Genomic DNA, 21441 nt, shown 5'->3' with positions numbered 1-21441 from the left:
GCCAAGATGACAGGCGTGTCATTGGGGCTTTATGACACACTCAGCTGCTGGGTCTATATGGCGTTGTCAGCCTCTCATCCTGGCGCGAAGAGCGGACACCGCGGTGAGTTGGATTCCGTGCCTGCGGTTTTCCAAGCGCGTTAACGGTCAACAAACGGATGGAAATGACCACGTATCAAAAATCGGCACTTTTCAACGCTTCATGAAATTAACTAACGTACGCGTAAGAGGTGTCCCGGGCCGAATCTTTCACTGGTGCAATTTTCAGACTGGTAGTCGGCACGGATTACCACAAAGAACACCACGAATGCAAGGCGCAATCGCGTAATCTCCGTTGCTCTAATACTGCAACTGCTAATTCCGTTCAGAGAGTCGACTGGTCAACCAACTGAATGGCATTGGTAAAAGGTTCCGGTCAGCAGCTGGAGGGCATTCCGTCCCATCCTGGGGTCCCCAGCGGCTCTTTTCTGATGATAGTCCTCAGTAACGCACGTAGACCCTCAGAAGAGTGCATCACAGCTGGTTCCCTGATCGATGCGGCTGGCCCTTTGACTGAGACATCCAGCAGCGGATCGGCGCAGGGGCCCTCGTTGATGCAGGCTTTTAACTGGCACGGAAATCCAATAATTGATACCGAGACACTACTTCGCCTTAGCCAGAGCCAGAGCCAGAGATCATAGTTTTGAATTCCTTAAAACGCCTGCTACAAGGGCGTACTGGCGCGGCAAAGCTTGCATGCATAAATAAAACGTTATCCATTTCCGTGCACAGTGGTTTAAGGCAGCACTGTACACTGTTCTGCAGCACAGCACACACCGCATGTCGCCACTGGTCGGCTGAAACGAGCAAAATCGGCTACGGTAGCCTTCTATCGGGCAATATCCGAACCATTAGGTGGAAGGCTGCGAAGAAGTTGACAGTATGCCAAGCACTGAATCTCACGCACTCTGGACATTATGAACGCTGGACGTTTTGAACTCATGATGCTGCGGCTCTGGACGCTGCACGCGTGGAATTTCTGATTCTCCTCTGCCCAAGGACGATGGACGGCTTCTGGATGTTATGAACGCTGGATGCTGCAATTCTAAACGTTTTGACCAATGGACGTTATGAGCTCTAGATGTTTCAATACGCATCGATCATACCAACACCGTTGCCTTTTACCTGTTTATACGCAGAATTACCTGCCCCATGCAATGATGCGATTTAAAACTTTCTAATGCTCATAAGTTTTCAGTTAGATATAACAAGCCTGGCATCGTGTCTAAAAATTGGCAGTTCATCTCAAAGCGTAGACAGTAAATCCTCCAGTTTCGTACACAACATTGAAAAGACTGTGGGCTCTCACTTGACACCACCAAAAAATCCGCCTCAGGACTTTGACCTTTCCCGAAAAAGTGGCCGTGGTGAAATCTTTGTTCTTCTCCATATTTCAACAAAGGGAATCAAAAGGTTTTAGCATCATTGTGTACCGCTTGCAAGTGGACTTTGCTCGCGAACGTAGCTGGTTCCGGAGACAAGACCCTGGAAGTTGCCGTGGACCAAAAATAGTACATTTTCATCTAAGCGGAATCTCACTGTATTATACGTCATCAGACTGCGTAACTGCACGCCCAAGACGATGCTGTTATTGATAGGTAGCAATTATGATAGGTGGCAATCGCCATGATAGGTGGCAATTATGGCACGTCTTTTGATACCATAACGTGTTTCTACATTTTCTGGTTTCGGAGTAGCGGCAATTGGTGATGAACACTCCAACGGCTGGCTCGGGCGGCAGGCGGCAACAGAATTGCACTACAGAATGTAATCGGAAATGAATAAGACACACTCCAGATTAAGTTTCGTGTCGTCACAATGCATGGTCTCGTACACGTAATGTAAGGCTACAAAGTGTGGTTAACTGGAAGATGTGAATTTCGACTTATCAACAACATAGGTACTAGTACCAATCGTGAGATTGTGTTCAGAACAATATACCAGTGTTCTCGGCTAAGCTCTATCTTTATGGGTCTGGAAGCGCCAGGGAGAGGGCCGCATCAACCCCCTCTCCCCCTGTATGTACGAGTTATTCAAAACGGTGAGTCAGGACGATAGTTAAGACCTACAGCGAGCATAGGTACTTAAACATACGTACAACGCACATGCAGAAGGGATATTGCTATCAATGGCGTATTTCCTGAGCGTAACATTACATAAATCCACACTTTTGCACTCCGATCTGTGCGTGCCAAAGCGCTCCCATAATATCGCTCCTGTCATAACTCGGCCAGATATGCTGGAGGCTATAAAATTTCCACAAGAAGCAGGAAATTCCACCTTATGGTGTCATCTTCACCAAAGCATGCATCTAAATAACTTGTCACCGTTAATCATGAATATGTATGTATATATATATATATATATATATATATATATATATATATATATATATACATCAATAAACTAGCACGAAGCAGACTGTTCTTTATAAATGTTTTGTTAAAGATCACAGCGGTCTTAGCACTGGTGACCGTTTTGGATGTTTCTCTGGATAAATCTGATGACGGCTTTCGCTTCTCCTCACTGGTCCTTGAAGATGGCACCACAGCTCATGATACAAAGAAGGTATAGATTGTCATATTGCACAGCCTGGTATTACTTATGTTTCCGGACGTTTCATCCTTTATTGGACATTTTCTGGAATGTCGGTTTTAGACGAAGTTGTTACCTCAGTGCGGTTGTAAACTTGAAATCATCTCGTGCCTGTTCTTACATGGGTTTTATACCTAGAGACATCAGTTCTTATCCCGGACACTCAAAACACTGCATGCTCCAGTGTTCTTCGCCCTTACCAACACAGAACCCACCGATAAACGCACTGGCCGACTCCAACAAAGTGCCTCTCATTGTTTTCATGGCCCCGACCAGTGCAAGTCACGGGCCCGGTCTTGTCCCTGCTCGGGACTGTTCGGTTCTGGTGGTGCCTGATCGACGTAGAGGCCCTCATCGACTCCGGAGACCGGCGATCGGTGCGAAGGGCCCTCTGGCAGGCACTGATGGCCCTGGCCGCAGGGCCGGGATCCCTTATACGATCTCCGCCGAGCCCTCCAGGCCCTTCGGAGTCACAGATCGGGTTTCTTATCGTTTGTCTCCAGAGCCCAAGACGGGGGAGCGGGGTGGAGTGGGGCATGTGCCCCTGTACATCTCCTTTTTGCGCCACTGGAGATGCCTGAGCGGTGAATGCGACCCCTGAGCGACCAGAGTATGCGAGCAGTTTCCCGGTTCCCTCAGTGCCCATAGTTTGAAGAGCAAGAGAGGTCTAAGTAGTTTTAAGGGCTTTAAATACCAGTGTACCACCAGCGGCCATGAAGTTGCGACTGAGCGGCCAGAGGGAGGTCCACGAGTTTACCAAATGGGGCTTCCTATGCTGCTAAACGCTACTACGGTATTGTATGAACTTCTATTCGGCAATAGCTCTGTTTACACTGGAAAATAAATAGCTGCCAGATTGGAGCAAAAGTGTGTCAATGATGGTGATATCGATAATTCTCTTGCACAAGTGTTAGAAATCATTCCAATTTGTGTTAAAAGTGCGTTTGTGCTTTTCACTTTACAACCAGGCTATGCAGCTGACTGCTATAACTTTAACATCGTGTACTATATTTCTATGTATGAGAAAGTGGTAGCTCGGAACGAATCTGTGCCAAGCAACCATATCCTATATGGTAGCTTAGCCGTCCCGCGATCGCATATATTGTTTCGTGCATGCGTATACTAGGAACCGTTGTCAGCGGTGTTAGAAATAGTGCTGACCGAAATAGCCCAGCTATTGATGTTCTGGCAAACTGTTTTATCCCACCAAATATCAGAGGTGACGAGAAATATGTTTATAATATCATTTTGTATATACATTCATTTTTGCTGTAGCTCAACAACCAGCTTTCAAGAACAACGAGAAACAAGGTTTTGGAGCATGAAAGCTAAGGCCACTAAACCCTACATTGTCGAACATACCTTGAATGAAAGCGATGCAAATGCAGCGAAACTTCCCGAAATATTTTGCGTTTGCTTCTTTGTATTATCTCTATCCATTCTTTTTTGCAAGTAGTTTGGACGTCAACAGAGTACGTCCAATGGTCATAAGATTGCCACGTGATCCAGGGGCTTAAGATCGTATTTCGTTGAGGGCCTTGACTTCTCGGGCCGCGGACGAATCGCAGCTGAGCGAACGGTCCTACGCCCCGCCCTCTTCTCTTTCTCCCACTTCCACCTTGCTCTGCCGTAAAGACGTAAATACCTACAAAATAGCACGTCATGCTGATGAAAATCCCGCGGAATGCAGGCCTCCTTGAAGAATTTTGGACTATGCAATGTCTTCGATCTCATTTCCAATTTCTGAATCCCTTTTGCCACTCAGTCCTCAGATACCAAGGGAAAGCATAAAGGCATAGGAATCGAAATGTACTCTTATAAATGTACCTAAGGTACTGACATGAGGAGAGAATGGGCAAGTAATGTAACTATGGAGGGAACGGGCATTTATACCCAGATCGGGACTCAGTCGCGTTCATTTAGTACATTCAAACTTGATGATGTTTATCGTAATCCAGGTCGGTCAGTCCTGTGCTCAATGCTTTCCTCCACAAATTTGGCAAAGACTAGAGATCTGATGGGAATCTATGACCACTAAACATTATTAGTCATTGCACACGTCCCTGGATATACGTTCTGAAAGCAACGGGACTTAAAGCATATTCATTTTACAGATGCTTACATTGCTAGCTTATTCCATGTCGTAACTCGTATAAAGAACGACGTAAAACCGGAACCCCGGATGATCTCACAAGAAAACTCAATGCACGGGATCCGAATTGAAGCAGACATGTCTCGCGCTGCGTCAACTGACACCTCCTATCATTTTTTGGAACCCAGTCCGCTGTACGCTTTTAATGGCATAGCCTTTAAATGAGATGGTGCACTGTACCGAACGTCATTGACTTCTTATGGCAATGGTACAGTGGTCCTCGTACAATAATCCCGGCTAAACACCCGAAGACCTACAAATCGTGAACGGTAATATGAACGAGATCATCAGCTTCAACATGCCATGCAAGTGTATTCAGATCGACAGAACACACCTTAGAAGACACGAAACGACGAAAGTTTAGACGCATTCCGCCTAAACCAGACATAACACATTCCGTCCACAGGACTTCTCACAAACACAATAAAACAACATTCACAAGCCGTCCAAGTTATTTATGCAGCCAAAAAGGAGACTGAACCAAGCACAGCGTACAGTTTTCCGTCCGGAGGCAAACGCATCGTCATCATAAAACGATCAAATACACCATCACATACCATCGTCACAGGCCATCGTATCAAGCCACCCCCGCTTCCACGGCCACAACAAAGACGAAGACTACGCAACGTTAAATCGGACTCCTTCCCGGCTCTACCTACAGCAGGAGCCTGAGCCGGGCCAGCACCCGGTACAGGCATGCAGGGAGCGACTGTGTGCCCCAAGATAAACATTGTAGGTTCCTGTGCGCACCACCTCTTTTCTTCAATACATGCACACATCAGATATCTTGCACACTTACCCAAGCACATTTAGACTTAAATGCGTGCCGTCACCTCAAGCTCTGTGTTTGGAACGACCAGAAAGGCATCAGATAGTAAAGCCCCACTAAGCCTAAGCATGTAACCATAGGCATTTACCGAGAGGCCGGGATATTTCCATGACAAGGCATCTGATGAACATGCAATGATCATAACGCCGAAATGAGAGAAAACAGCCTGCATGAGAATATTCCTATGGTGCGTTGTATGTTATGTTTAACTAACCAACTTGCCGTTCCATGACCTCAACTTGACATGACATGTTCTGTGACCCAGCGCTCGATTTTGCTCGTCGCAGTTCTGCAGACTGTGCGGCGCACCAGTCAGTCATGAATGCCGACGGCGCCTTGACCCATGTCAGGTCATGCTTAGGGTGATCGTCCAGATCTTGAAGAATGGACTTCTGCATCTTGCCTGGGAGATCCGACATGGTGTTGTGGGCACCGGCCGTTGGGTTAGTCACAGGCGGTGGGGGGGGGGGGGGGGGGGACGCTGCGGACCGCCGCGGGCGCCGACAGGTCAGACGGCCCAACGTGACAGGGGATCCACAAAGTCATCGTCATCGCTGTCGTCATCGACTCAGGCCTGTGGGTTCTCCGTGAAAGACTGAAGGGCTGGCGTCTCGGCGGCCTCCCTGGACGGTCCCGGCGCCGGCTCTACGGCGGGGCTGGCATCCGCCCTCGGGGTGGCAAACCATCCAGATGGTGTATAACGCCGTCCTGTCAAGAAGGAACAGTCCAATTATCCTTTGAAAATTGGATGACTTAATTGCAAGAAGGTAATGGGTGTCCTCCAAAAATTATGTGCAATCTGCAGAGACGACTGACTTTATCATGGCTGACTTCTTGTCTGACCAACTATTTCAGCGTGATCCTGTTTGTGAGCTATGTCATTCTTTTAATTTCAATGCCCTGAAAACGTTTAAGTCCCCCACGGTTTCTCAACATGTTTTGACCTATCATTAACACCCGCTGCAGGTATTCTTTGCAAAACGTGGTGCAGCTTATGTGAGGCACACGGATGGTGGAACAATGACCAGAGTGCTGATGTCCTGTAGCAAATCACCTTGAAACCTTACACTTGGCACAGAACTTCAAAACCTTTCATCCTAGCCGTCATATTTTGGGTAATCATTTCCAGGTACGGGGTATCCGGTGCTAGGATGTAGTAGCGAGATGTACTAGTATGCTGATGCTCCTGGGACAGGTATTTCTAACCCCATGCTCAGGTTGTGGTCATCAAGATCTTTTGGCTTAGGCATCTGTATCTGCTGTAGTCATAACCTTAAGTACCAGACGTCAGGCATTATAATGTGTGAGATGGAATGATTGTTTATTTTTGGTGTCTATTGTCAGGGTCTGCACAGATTTGGAAAGTTTCTTATTGTACTGTCAACAATCAATGGTTATATCTAAGCTGTAAATAGACATGTGAGACCACAAGTATTCCTTTGAAAGCATGTTAAAAGCATGCTGGAGCTATGAGCATGTTAAGCTTTAGTTTTTTGTGAACCAAGGCCAGAACACTATTTCATAGCAGTCGGTGATATTTGATTATTCAAGCACACAGGTGAAAATTATGAAATATAGATGTCATCACTGCTTGTGCTCATTTAAAATGATCAGCAGATATTCAAGGCACTATGCTTCTTGAAAATATAGATGTTGAAGAATAGTCATGTTATGTTTGATCTTATTGCACATGTATTCAACTAGTTATTTGTGAGAGAAAATTATTTAAGTGTAACAGATGATAACATCAATATAAACCCAGATTGCTCAAAACACACATAACATTTGACATGTCTGGGGTAAGCGTAGATTATGTACAGCAAAAAAGTGACATCATGGGAACAAGTTCAGCACATACCCTCTAAATCCAAGAGTGCATAGTTTAGCACACATGTGCAACCAACTCCAATGGTCAGAGAGCCAGTGTTTCAAGGAATCATGATATCACCAAGGTAGTTTCAAGTAGACATATGCCAAAAAATCTCTTTACACACCATTAATTGCAGACATTTTGTGTTATGATGGCTTCAGTTAGTAAACCTACATATCACTTCTTATCACTGGTCTTTGTAGACTTCTTTGCTAAATTCACTAGCAGTTTAATTAAAAAAATAGTTTCCGTCAAAACTGCAGTATTTCAAGAAAAAGGAACACTTCTGTGCATTACAATATAATGTAACATATAGTATGAGGAAAATTGCTGGGTATGCACTTACAATTCCATGTGGTTATACACATGGCAAATACAAATGTTATGACACACAATAACTGTTTAAAACCAGAACCCATCTAGCCTGATTACACCCAAAACTTACCTCTGTAAGCATGATCAGACTGCAAGGCCTGCCCCACGCAGTGATGATCAGTCAATAGCAGCACAACTAAAATCAAAGAAAGACCCACACAAAATGCAGACATTTCCCGCGCCCCATAGTAATGCTGTGATGCCAAAGTCCAACCTAGGTTATAGAAACGCGTTTTCAATACGTCGCTTGTGCACCGGAAATGTGGCGAAATATGACGAACCAACCGGAATCGGTCAGCACTACTCTTCACGTTGCTTACATGGGTTACCTAGAAACGCATGTACGAAAAAATATATGCCCTGCAATAAACGGCCTCGCTGCCATATGGACATTTTATCGACCCTGATCTTTGGAAGCTCTTCGCTGAGTGGTCAGGTTTAGTTTCTGCCGACAGGAGGATGCTGGAAGCAGGTGTGTATGAGGATGAAGCCGCGAAAGCACCACGTTTAGGATGGCGCCGGCTATTACTTCGCTGCTGTTGGCATCGTTGTGGTGTGTCGCAGTATTGCTTAAGTTGTAGCTGAGAACATCAATTCGCAGAAAGCAGATATGGTTTTTATTATATGTACTTTAATGCGATAATAAAACGCCGCACAGCTTGACTCAAGAGCGCCACGTTGCCAGCAACGCGGATGCACAAAAATTAAAATACCCTACAGCTGGTCAGCTTTGGTGCCAATATGGCAACATTTTCAATTTCCTATGTAAACGGGGCTCATATGTTTTTGCTCGTCTCATTCATTATGGTCATTTTTTGGATTTGACGGTTCCGAAAAGAGCTCCTCCCAAGGGGTTCCTGGATCACTCGCCCTCCCCCTACCCTAGAAGGAACTAGAGGGGTTAGGTCTTAAAAATGACAGGGCTGTGAACTGCAGCGAAAAGTCTCTAAGATGGATGTTTCAGTTCTAAACCTCATAGAACTGTGGAACACTCCCTGTAAGCTAAAATGTCATGCATTTTCGGCTGGTCAAAAAGTGTAACATAGCCAACTGCCACCGGGTATGCGTGCGAGTTAAAAAAGAATGTTTTGAAAAATCAAGATAAATGTGCATCTTGCAAAATAAAGTGGCTTAACTACCAGGCATTCTAAAACTGGAGCGGTCATTTTGCGCTAAACCCAGCCCAAATGGTTCTGGGCCATTGGATCCTGGGCCCCTCCCCCCCCCCCCCCAACACACAGAAACCACGCTTTGGGAGCGATCTCCAGCGCTGATACTGAACTTCGAGAACTACCGGTAACATTCTCTTGAAATAATCATCATTTCACTTGCAGCGTATATGCACATTTCCCTTAGGTAATCTGGTGGCCTTCGGTCATTATGGACAATGCCAAAGCCAGCACCGCCCGCCGGTGCCCCCTGTTATCAGGCCACTGTTGGCTCCGGGGTTCCCCCACCAGCGGTGTCGTCTCCTATTCAGTTCAGTGGGCTTCAGCTCCCTCCCCGAACGTTGAGAAAAAGTGGGACAGATCCTGTTAGAAGCCCACTTTTTGTTATCTTTTAGAGGTAGGTTGTATCAATGCCCGCTGCCCAGCGCTCGTCCTCCCACTTCATGTTGCGAGACGAGGCTCCTCGCCTCCGCTGACGCCGTTCGCTCCCTCGCTCGGACGCCCCCTGCACATGCCGGAGTACGGACGCCTTCAGGCGACACTCAGAGCTGACAGGTGCTATCAGATGGCCGTCCCACTCCCAGCGCCCCTGTGTATCTCGCTTTCGCGGCTGTGTTATAGGTTCAGCTATCGCCACCGCGCCGTTAGGCATTGCTGGTCTGGACAAGTACAATAACGTCCGTCAGGGCCGAAACCAAGGGGATGAGTGGGGCCAAGGCTCGCCTTGGGACTTAAATGGGGCCCCGAGAAAGGAGAAGGTGTGGCGCGTAGCGAAATGCACCAGGCTAGAAAAAATGTAGCGAGCCCTCAGGAATTTGAGCGAGCCAAGAAATGTGACGAGCCCTTAGGAACTTGAGCGAGCCAAGAAATGTGGAAATGCAAACAGGCTGCACGGTGGCACGTGCCATTCGCTTGCCATCGTCTGACAGTGTTAAACCGTCGCTGTCTGGGGAATTTCGCCACTCGATGCGATAGTTCTGATCTTTTTGTTCCTACGACATTCCCTTTAAGGCCTAATTCGACTTCACCTTGCTTCTGGTGTTGAACTGTGGTTACCACGCATAGTGTTGAGCTCGGCATCAGACCGCGGAGTTAACTGGTAAATTTGATGCAAACATCTCAAGGCAGCCAGGGACTGTCAGCTGAGAATAACCCCACTTACAGGCAAAAATTGTGTTGCAAGCCTTCGTTGATGCTGCCATAACTCAACGAACTGGGCTGATATGAATAATTATCACTCCAAAAAGTGCGGAATTCGACATCTGTCAGCTTTCTCACATTTGGTGCACTTATCTAGCACAGTTTGGCAATTATTTCCGAGAGTCGGCGAGAGGATAATTTTAACCCCACCCAGGCGGGCAGTCGCTTACTAAAACAAATACATGGAATCCTCACTGAGCCTTGTGCAACCACTTTTTTATTGTATGACCCAGTAAAAGACAAATGAATCCGACTTGCCAGAACCGTTAATCCGTCCCGATTCATCAGCAATGCCAAGAGAGCCCATTCCTCAGCCGCCTTAGGCTCTCAGCCGCACAGATTCCCCTTCATTGGCGTTCAGCCCGACACTTGCCTTCTCAGGACGGCTCGAACAGCGGCTCCGGCGATGGTCGGCCCGGCCGGCCGCTCTGGCACTGAACGGTGCCGCGCCAACCCATCGCAACTACGCGCGAATGATGGCATTTGAATAACGCCTTAATAATGGCATTAAGAGCACAGATTTCCATACCTGCGACCAAATCGATCGAAATGCCGCCGGTGCTTGGTAGCCATGTACACCTCTTGAGCACAAAGGATGCAAGTAAAGGATGACAGGTCTGCACCGGCTGGCTTTCTTCATCGCCGGACTTTCCCATGTTGTTGAACCAGCAAAAGGTAGACACGGCTCGATATAGCAAAAGGTCCGGACAACGTTAAAGCCGGTGATGCCCAGAACTGTCCATGTGGATGAAACATTTGTGCGAAGTTCATGGCTGATATATTCGCGAGTCATGATATTTGCGTGGTTAAATATATGATTCATCTCATTTTACCGATTACACGAGTGAAGTAAAATGGTAGCATAAAATAAAGAAGGCGAAGGGACCAAAGCACTGGATGACTGAATGTGCAATGACTTATAAGGATATGCTGGTCAACATGTGTCATCCAAGTCGAGCGCGCACCGCGCACATTTTGCAGGGTGGATGTCCAAGCCACAGTAGCGGTGTCAGACACATAAATATGGGGAATTGGTAGATGTCTCAACTTGTAGACATTGGATATTTGTGTTACCACGTACAGGGGGGGGGGGGGGCAAATCAGGATTAGAGAGGTCAAACTGCAATCTGGGGGCAACTTGATCCGGAAATGACATTTTGTGTAGGACACGTGAGATCATGTACATTTCATGGCCTACATTCACGGGGGAAAATTCCATTTTGTGAAAATTTTAAGGGCATGCTCCCCTTGATGCCAGATGTAGATACAAGGTCTGTGGTGCTGCCAGATGTAGATACAAGGATTGCCACATGGGATGTGAAGGGGGCAAAACCTGCAGTTTTGCCCCCTTCACATCCCATATATATATATATATATATATATATATATATATATATATATATCCGCCACCGGTCTGTGGTGCTGCCAGATGTAGATGCGAGGATTGCCACATGGGATGTGAAGGGGGCAAAACCTGCAGTTTTGCCCAGCCCAACATCCGCCGCTGGTACAAGCTAGTCTGCACACCTGTATGGTTGTTTGCGCCACAACTTGCCACAATCGTGTCGGGTTGAGTCACTGTAAATAATCTTCCAGGACGCGCAGGGTTCTGGTACTTATTCGGCCCCCTTAGCCTAGTCTATGTCCCTTCAGGCGTCATGCCTACACAAGTGCTCGAACTGCCAGCATGCACTGCGTGCTATGGTCGAAGGTGGCGCAGTTTGGCAGCTGCCTCTGCTGGACCTCGCCCCGTCCCGTTCTTTGCGGGGCTCCCCCTCCCCCCTCCCCCGTCACGGCGCGAGCACAGCGCTCTTCTGGCAGACGCGGTGTGTCTCCTGGGCAGCGTAATTAGCCGAGTACGAGACGACGCAGCGGAGAACAGAGGAGACGTATCCGTACGCCGTGCCTGACTGCGGGTGGCCGTCACACCATTGCTGCGGCCAGAACGCGTCGTCCGCGGCGCCGGACATCTGAAACGCGTCTTTCTTGACGAGATCCAGCCAGAAGCCGTACCAGAGTGGCGCGGCGACTGTCAGCAGGTAGCTGTACTCATCCTGGCTGTCGAAGGCTGCCAGCGAGGCGTCCGCGCCGAACAGCGAGCGGCAGCTGGCGGCGGCTTCCGCCCATGGGACGACCTTCGTCTCCTTAAGGTCGGAGACGATGTAGCACTTGCCGCCCACGCGGTGCCCCCCGCCGGACTCGCACTCGTCGGTGAGAGGCGTGGCCGCGGTGGCAACGATCCCCGGGCTGGAGAGCGCGCCCTCCGTCGCTGTGGTGGCGGCAGTCGGTGCCGACATCTCCTGGTCGGTCATAGACTCGGAGTCATCAGCGGTTGTCGGTCCCGTGGTCAGCGTCGCCGCGGCCTCCACAGTTGAATCCGACGACGCCGTTGTCATGGCGACGCCAGAAGTGCTGAATACACTCACCCCTGGCTGCGGGGCGAGTTTGCCGCCGGAGGGCATGTTCGCCAGCAGGAGACACGCGCCGACCGACACTTGGACGGAGGAGCAGCCCCCGTGGCGGAGGCAGCGCAGGGCACACTGGAGCGGACCGACCGCCGGCAGCGGCGGCCACAGGTTCGCCCCAGGACGCCTGATCCTGAGCGACCCGCACGAACCGGCTGCCGGCGGCTGCTGGGCTGCTGAAATGCAGCAGCGCCAGCGCCAGCAACTGACAGCGCTTCAGCATCGTGAAGAAACGCCTGCGGAAGGACGAGACGGCGCTCAGGCAGCGGATCGCCGAACTCGTTTTGTCTGCGACGAACTTTGAGGTTCCTTGTACGGCAACAGACAGTCTTTTCCGGAAGCGCTATAATGACCGATAGGTACGTACCATCATTCTTTATCGGTCGCAAAACCCTGACCAGTATGGGCAGGGATGTGTCGGCTGCTTGACATTATGCGTGGAACACAATGGATGATTACAACGCCCTCTTGTCATGTACATACATACATTTGGCGGCAGTCTTGTAAGCGAAAGTAAGGCAATGGAGTCGCACATTTCCACTTAGCCTCCATACTAAAAGGTATTGTCCACCAGCGCCAGGTTTACCCGTGAGAACAGCGTACCGTATCTGACGGGTGGGCCTGTCTCGGTTCCGTCTATATGCGATGATGCTCCGAATACGGTCCCAGTAGCACCGCTGGCGCCTCCAGCGCCGTTTGGACTGCTTGTGTGAGCGCGGGACGTGCTATATCCTGCGGGCCTGCAGTCCGACAAATCAATCCGGTGCTAGGCAGCCCAGGGCCGTGCAGCGACCGTGCCATTGCCATGCACGCTAATGATGGCGTCAGTGGTAAGCCTTTCACAACCGTGTATCACATATAAACGTTCTGAATGGGGCACATATGCTTCCCATTCACTAAAACCTCCACAGTCAAGGCGGTGATTCCCACTGTCATCATTTGCAAATGCACATGTGCTCGGTGAGGGATCGGGTTTTTGTCACAAGAATGCTGCTGGCAACGAGCGGGCTCCCCGCTGGACCAACAGCTCTAATGTGGAATCTTTCACGCTTGCGTGAAAGCGGACAAAATTGTTTGAATTATCCACTGGTAGAGGCTCACCCTGAGCGAGTTCACACCAGCATTCATGCTCACGTCACCGCACCTCCATTGTTCTCCTATCAGTGGTGCTCGGTGGAGTTGTCGAGCGGTGACGAACGAGATGGTCAAGGATGATGGCGCCCCAACCATGGCCAGGTTCAGGAGGCAAGACGTTATGAGCCGTCGTTACCGGTCTTGAAGTTTGGACGGGCATGTCTTTCAGGAACTTGCTCGGGAGGTGGCGTGGGCTTCAGAAGGGTTCGTGGTTGTCGTGGCACCCCCACATGCTGAAAATCATAATATTCACCCCATGACGATGCGTGGATAAAATCGACTCAAAACTGGTCTTGCATCGCCGCGTTCTGCGGTGCTACCTCACCTATGCTGGGTGTCGTTCTCTCGTGCACGTCCAGGCCTCGAGTGCTGGCTAGGCAGAACTTGTTGCGAGCACGTAGCCCGAACCAACACCCAGCAGGTGAGAGCAGCCGCAGGATCAATTTACGCAGACCTTGAAACTAGGCAGGAGCGCGGATGACTCCGACCATTTTCGTGAAAGAGGATGCTACGACAGCAGTCGTCCGGACTGCCCGATGCAGCAACATCTGACAACGGCGCAATAGGCGTAAGTTTTCAGTCGCATTTATGACTGATTCGTCTGCGCAACAGCCAGGTGCACGCGCTGGTAAACAGCATCGGTGACCTGGGTGAAGGGTGGCCTGTCACGGCCAGCACTGAACAAAAGCCATCAGCTCGACCGTCTCCTCGGTTAGTGGTAGCCGTCCCAAGGGCGCGTGCGGTGGTTTGCGCGTACTCCATATTTGTTTAACCGAATGGGTCAATAAGAGCGTTTGAACGTACTTTATACGCATGCGCTGTTGAAACAGGCGGTAGATCTACCTTGCCTTGTAAACCGATTTGCTTCCTCCCTGAACCGCAGGTGGACGACTCAGGGATATCATCCGCATCGTCTATTCCTGGTAGTTTTCTGGAAAACTTGTCATGGCACAGGTCATGAACAGAAAACAAGCTACTGACTTTCAGAAATGGAAAACATCCTTTAAATCACTTGACAACAAAAAATCCAACTGACTCTTCCCTAATCACACCTCCTGCGCATAGCAGGCTGGCTAGATGGTACATAAAGTCACGTCATCCCTTTCGGTAATGATGCGTAGTCATCGGGCATCTTGGTTAATCTGTTGCGGGTGTTTGATACTGCGGAAAGAACTGAGTGAAATGCAGAGTAGAGGAGCATGCACTTAGCAAATATTCCAAAATGCAAGATGAGGGATTAATTTGGAGCCAGTCTTTAGCTTTTAACACTGAATTCCAACTCGAAATCACATGCCATAGCTGCTCTTGTGTAGCATGGTTCAGCTGTAGCCCCAAAGACGTAATTTCGAGACTAACAACTGCAGCTGTGTTGGTATTTCCCCGCCACAATCGTGAGGGAGCCAAGAAATCGTGTCATTACTCATACAGCCAGCCTGACCCGGCCCTTAACTGCCGGCAATTGCAAACGCTGCGCTACCCATAACGGCCGGCTGCACTGGACGTATCATATATATATATATATATATATATATATATATATATATATATATATATATATATATATATACATGTGTGTGTGTGTGTGTGTGTGTGTGTGTGTGTGTGTGTGTGTGTGTGTGTGTGTGTGTGTGTGTGTGCGTGTGTGTGTGTGCGCGCGCGTGTGTGCGTGTGTGTGTGTGCGTGCTTGCGTGCGTGCGTGCGTGCGTGCGTGCGTGCGTGCGTGCGTGCGTGCGTGCGTGTGTGTGTGTGTGCAGCCTATGCCATGTAGATTGACACCACCGCGCGCGCGCAGCGGGCAACGCAGCGGACGGGCACGGCTGCGGCTGCTGGAGCCGCCCGTGAGAACAGAGCGGACGAGCGCGGCTCCAACTGCCCTCCGTTGAGCGGCTGCGGCCACTGAAGCCGCCCGCGAGAACACAGCGGACGGTTAACGGCCATCCATCGCCTGCGAACGTTGTAAAATAAGGACATCAGCCCAAGAGAATCGCAACATACTGCATTCCCCATTATGTTTGCATAAAATAATATTTTTTGGCTGATTCGGATATCAAGGACTGCTTGCATAAGAGTTGATGATTATATTACTTCGGTAAGGTTAAGATATGACTAAGCATGGTTATGGCATAAGCTGTAACACCAGTTTTCTATTCCCAGAGGAATACCTGGAACGTCATGCAACCTACGGTGTACCGGACCGGTACAGTGTACCGGACTTGACAGTGTACAGTGTACCTGGAGTCAGTACAGTGTACCGGACTTTCCAACAATAGGTTTGAGCCGGGTGAACTTTACATCGCTTAAGCCTGGATAGTGAAGTGTAATCCGTGAAACGCAATGCCAGGTAACGAGCGCTGATAACGCGATCCACGAATGATAGGAAAGTCCTCATGGTAAAGAGAGAAACCCGTGTGGACCATCTCCACCAGACCCCTGGTGCGCCTTTCGTAATGTTGTCGAATGAATCATTTATGGGTGGGAACGACTTCCGTGGAAGTTAAATTTGCAATTGTCGTAGCGGATGTCGTGAGACTGGCATAGTTTGGTAAGGCAGGTGGCGTCGGGTGGCGACGGCGTGGTCGAAGATCATTGGTCATCGAAAAAGAAGTGCATTGGTTGTTTGAACAAGTGAGTCATAAGACCACGTGACATGTTGCATGCAGTAAACGGGCTTATCAACAATGCCTTTTAATGCAAAATATCTTTCGAAAAGAGCTTCTGTGATAAGCGCCATGAGAGAAGTCAAAGACACGCAACGCCGCTCCGTCGAACTCGTGGGATAATATCGTCCGATTTGTACATTTGCTTCAAGTTCTTGCACGATTTATTTCACAAGCATTTTGACAATCGGTGTATTGCTACAATACAAAACGCATCTTTTTAGAGCAGCAATGTAGCTAAAAAAAAACAGCATTTTGACTGTGATTATAACGGAGTCGAACGGTGTTCCTTCCGTTGTCGCGTCGGAGCGGCTACTTCAAATGGAAATTCTGAGCGATTGTTAAGGTATTCGAAAAAACTGGTGCTGCCGACGCTGTTAGGTCGTCCAATCGAATTGTGAGCGAAACGAACAAAAATGCGGCACACTTCTTTCAAGGTGCCTAATGTCTCGACAATATCCAGCCTACTGCTGCTTTGGCGTCTTGGCACTGGTGCATGGGCGGGTTGGGAGTATCGTGCGGCTGAGTTACGATGCGCAACCTTCGGCCAATCGAAGCTCGGGCTTTGGTTCCATGATGTCGATAGCGGTCGCGACTCATGACGATTCTTGGACGCAATTTACCGTCGGCATTCAGCCGCAAAGTAACGTAGCTCAACGACGGGCTTTGGAGCCGGATTGACGCACGATAGACTTTGCTTTCTACTCGACCCAAAAGGCCAGCCATGAAGAAAATGTGCTGAAATGGGGTAGCTGATGGTCGTGGATATTGTGCGATACGTATGCCATTAGCATTTGTACAGAGTCATTTCGCATTGATATAGATGCCACAATTGTGAGTTGGATTTAATACGTTGGTTTGCGGATTAAAATGTTTCGAGTGCTGGGGGGAAAACGGGCGAGGAAGGATGAACCTGAGCTGGCTGGGGCCAAACAAGCGGGGCCGACCGAAGCCGCAGCCAAATTGGGGCGCAGACGCAATCTGTCAATCTCGTGACATCCGTGTTGGCCGCTTCTGATACACAATCAGTCGACCGATCTTGGGAACCTCTTTGGGGTCTATTTTGCTCGCCTGTTTTCGGCGATATGACGATCTGACGAGGCCAGGTTATTGCCACCAATAGAAATCGAAAAGCAGTGAAGACCCGGCCTGCGATGGTGCCTGCCTGTTTTTTCATGGGAAGTTGGTAAATCATGTTATTTTGTAGCTGAACGGTGGTACTGGTGCGCCATATCCACGCACCATGGAAGCTTTCCACGGAATCCCACTTTAACAGATGTGTTAATAACAGGCTATTTCCCAGAGCGTGGAAAAATGCTAGGCCTTTGCCGAAATCTTTAGTGCCGCAGAACACGACAAAAGATGGCATCCGAAAGATTTGGCGTAGCTGACTACAAATACATTGCAAATGTGTTCCATATAACGGTCACAAATCATGGCCAGCCACTTAGCTAGGACGTCGTCTTTAAGTGAAGTCATTGCTGCGACGAATGCGGTTTTGTTTTGCTGCTCATGGGCTCTGGATAGCATCATTAATCGCAAGCTCGGTAAAGAGCAATGTAATGCCATCACCAAGTACACAGGTACCCTGGACAGACAATTATCGTTCTGGGGTCTGACGTGTTGACTGAACTATATCTCCCTGTGACTATGACCGAACATGTGACCTCTGTGTGACGCATGACCTAGGTGTATGACGCATTACCCATGCGTGTGCCATATGAACTACGCACGTGACGTATGATTTACGTGGTAGTATATCATCTATGAACTGACCTATTTACCACATCAATCCTAGGCTCTCGCTTTACTGGATCTTGTTGCAATAACAAGTTATGGACATTTGGCTACAGTTTTGCAATGCACTGCTAAAGAAACCATTTTCATTTCTGTTCCCTACCATTAACCTTCTCGGATGAATAACCTCAGAGGTCCTCAGAGGTCCCTGGGGTCTCTCTGGAATCACGTCTAAACTGACAACGATGAGCGATGAATTTTGCACGCCTAGGTTTGCAAAATTTCCCACACATTTTGTGCAAAATTTAAGACCATACCTCTCATTGGTAACGAGTGATGGACTCCTTAACAGGGCTTGTCGGTCGCAGGTTGCTTTCAGACTTCCTTCAATGGGTGCTTTCATAGAATGTGCATTCTAAAGGTCTTTCAGAGATCTTAAATACTATTTGCATATTACATGATGGATTTGATAACGTTACATATGTTGAATTCGGACTTATCGTTTGGTTTTCCCTATTTTAGAACATATCTAAAATATAATGCGGTTTTACAAAACGTTATCAAAATGAGACAACACAAAATATCATTATTACTGTTGAAATTTTTCGTTTTTCTTATGCTAATGTACGCACTTGGTTCCGTAATCTTACTTGACTTCTCATGATTTCCCTATCCTGCCACCAGCCTGTAGCAATTGGCGTTTTGCAAACTGACGAGAGACAGACTTCTTTATCCTCTTCTACATTGCTGCCTGTCTTTTCCTGTCCATCAGCCAAATCTGACTCAAAATCTTGTCAGCGCTCGGGTGGGACGGGTCAAATTGACCCCTCCCCCGAAGGTTTTTCCGGAATGGTTTTCGAACAGCGCTGCGTAGTCGCACCAAATTTTGCATAGCTGTAGACTATTGGATAGCAGATCGCCTGACACCAAAAACTTAGATGTACCTTGTAAGGTCGCTGACCTATGGCAGGTCAAGCTCAGGCTAAGGCTCCAGCGAAGGCAATTTCCAGGAAATCGTTCAATCGGATCCATCAGTGGAGTGTTAAGCAAAGCCATACATCTCTGAGATATCTTCATAGGCCACTCAACAATTGAATGAACAAATTCAATTGAGCTAAGGTTAGGTGTGAAGGTCAGACCAAGGTCAAAACCAACCCGTTTTATTGCTCTAGGGCTTGCTGCTTGGGGTAGTTCCTGGTGCTCATTTCGAATGTATCGGTAACAGAAGATGCATTATACAACTTCCATGGACTTTTTAAAGGTCAGGATAGGCTACTAACCTAAAATGACCCATCTCAACATGTTGTTTTTAAGAATAAACGGTCGATCGTAATCTTTGTCGCTTATTCAAGTGCAAAACTCAAAGCAGCCTTGTATGATTTCGGTCGCAATGACTTGTAAAAGGTCAAACAAGGTCACTGACCTAAAAGGAGTGTGTGACATTTGGCTTAGAACAACTATCTAGGTTCCAGGGGCCCTTTGGAGACGAACCTGGAATTTGAACATTTTTGACCATATTTGACCCGAAGGTCACGACCTAGGAACCTCAAAACTTGGCTTTAGTGAGTCACGTATATGTCAACGTACCCTGTGAATTTGGTGTCTCTAGCTCTCTTAATTTCTGAGACCTCAGGGGAAGGGTTCAAATTGATCCCCCCCCCCCCCCACCAGGACGAAGGGTATTCAACCGGCCACCCGGGCGCGTGTTAATGTGCATGCATGTGCTGTCATGCCAAATACGACAGCTATCCATCACGTCTGCCTTCTAACCACACCACGCTTGGCCATAACGATACCACGCTCGGCCGTAACCATACCACGCTCGGCTCTTGAAACAGCTGCGGTTCAATCCCTTGAAGACCACTGCACGCTTCACTCAGTGTTTCTCATCCGATGTAGCATTACGAGAGCTGTTTGATTCGTCCTTCCGTTCGACTGCAGAGTACTGTGTTCTCGAGTTTGGCCGTGTGGCTGTGAGGCCACTCGTCATGTAAAGGCCATAAGCGTGGCTGACTGGCGAGGCCCAGCGACACCAGGCCTTAAAGCTATTTTGCGGCTAAATCCGCGCAAAGCTGCAACTAACTACACTGCACCCTCTGGCATCTTTCTCTTTGCCACGAGTTTGCTCCTTATGCGATAAATCATTCACAAACCTAGACCTTAACACCGGCCCAGTGAAAAACGAATTCCATTTTGTGGCATTTTCGCCTTGGCAGCGTTCCAATTTGCAGTGTCAATTTGCAGTATTGCTGATGCACGCGAGTTGCTAGGATTGAAAAACCCTTTTAAATCGGAATCTGCTACACATTTTAGGGCAGTTTAGATAAGAAAGCATTTGGACAGACCTAATCCCTTTGAGACTGAGCTGACTTGGAAAATTAACTGAACTGACTGAGCAACTAGCTGACGTTTAGTGATCGAAATTGACGCTATTGTATGTCTTGGACGGCAGGCCATTCACTGTTTTTATTTCGCGGGTCTTGCTTCACACGGGACTGCATGTTTGCGGGAGTGATACCCTAGTACGGGCTGCACGTACTGCGAGAGTGACATCCTGGTACGGGGCTGCACGCGCTGCGAGAGTGCTACCCTAGTACGGGGCTGCACGTGCTGCGGGAGTGGTACCCTAGTACGGGACTGCACGTGCTGCGGGAGTGCTATCCTAGTACGGGGCTGCACGTACTGCGGGAGTGATACTGTAGTACGGGGCTGCACGTGCTGCAGGAATGCCACCCCAGCACGGGACTGCACGTACTGCGAGAGTGCTACCCCAGTACGGAACTGCACGTGCTGCGGGAGTGCTACCGTAGTACGGGGCTGCACGTGCTGTGGGAGTGCTACCGTAGTACGGGGCTGCACGTGCTGTGGGAGTGCTACCCTAGTACGGGTCTGCACGTGCTGTGGGAGTGCTACCCTAGTACGGGCTGTACGTGCTGTGGGAGTGCTACCGTAGTACGGGGCTGCACGTGCTGTGGGAGTGCTACCCTAGTACGGGGCTGCACGTGCTGTGGGAGTACTACCCTAGTACGGGCTGCACGTGCTGTGAGAGCGCTACCCTAGTACGGGGCTGCACGTGCTGCGGGAGTGGTACCCTAGTACGGGACTGCACGTGCTGCGGGAGTGCTATCCTAGAACGGGGCTGCACGTGCTGCGGGAGTGCCACCCAGTCCCCCGCCCTGACGTTCAACCGGAAACAGCGTTCACCCGACAAGACTGGAT

At 48.9% G+C, this 21441-nt stretch overlaps 1 long non-coding RNA gene across 1 annotated transcript; it reads right to left on the bottom strand.

Moving 5' to 3' along the window:
• Positions 1-5078: 5078 nt before the first annotated feature.
• Positions 5079-8257, bottom strand: LOC119095603 (uncharacterized). Its single transcript, XR_005093923.1, has 2 exons — positions 7931-8257; positions 5079-6323 (listed from the first exon to the last, which is right to left on the bottom strand). It is a non-coding gene; the product is annotated as an uncharacterized LOC119095603 (long non-coding RNA).
• Between the last annotated feature and the right edge of the window lie 13184 nt (positions 8258-21441).

Source organism: Pollicipes pollicipes, unplaced genomic scaffold (assembly GCF_011947565.3).
Source record: "Pollicipes pollicipes isolate AB1234 unplaced genomic scaffold, Ppol_2.1 Scaffold_4219;HRSCAF=4965_pilon_pilon_pilon, whole genome shotgun sequence".
Classification (NCBI taxonomy): domain Eukaryota; kingdom Metazoa; phylum Arthropoda; class Thecostraca; order Pollicipedomorpha; family Pollicipedidae; genus Pollicipes; species Pollicipes pollicipes.
The sequence above is the reverse complement of the archived record's forward strand: the minus strand, read 5'-3'. Positions and strand labels throughout refer to the sequence as shown.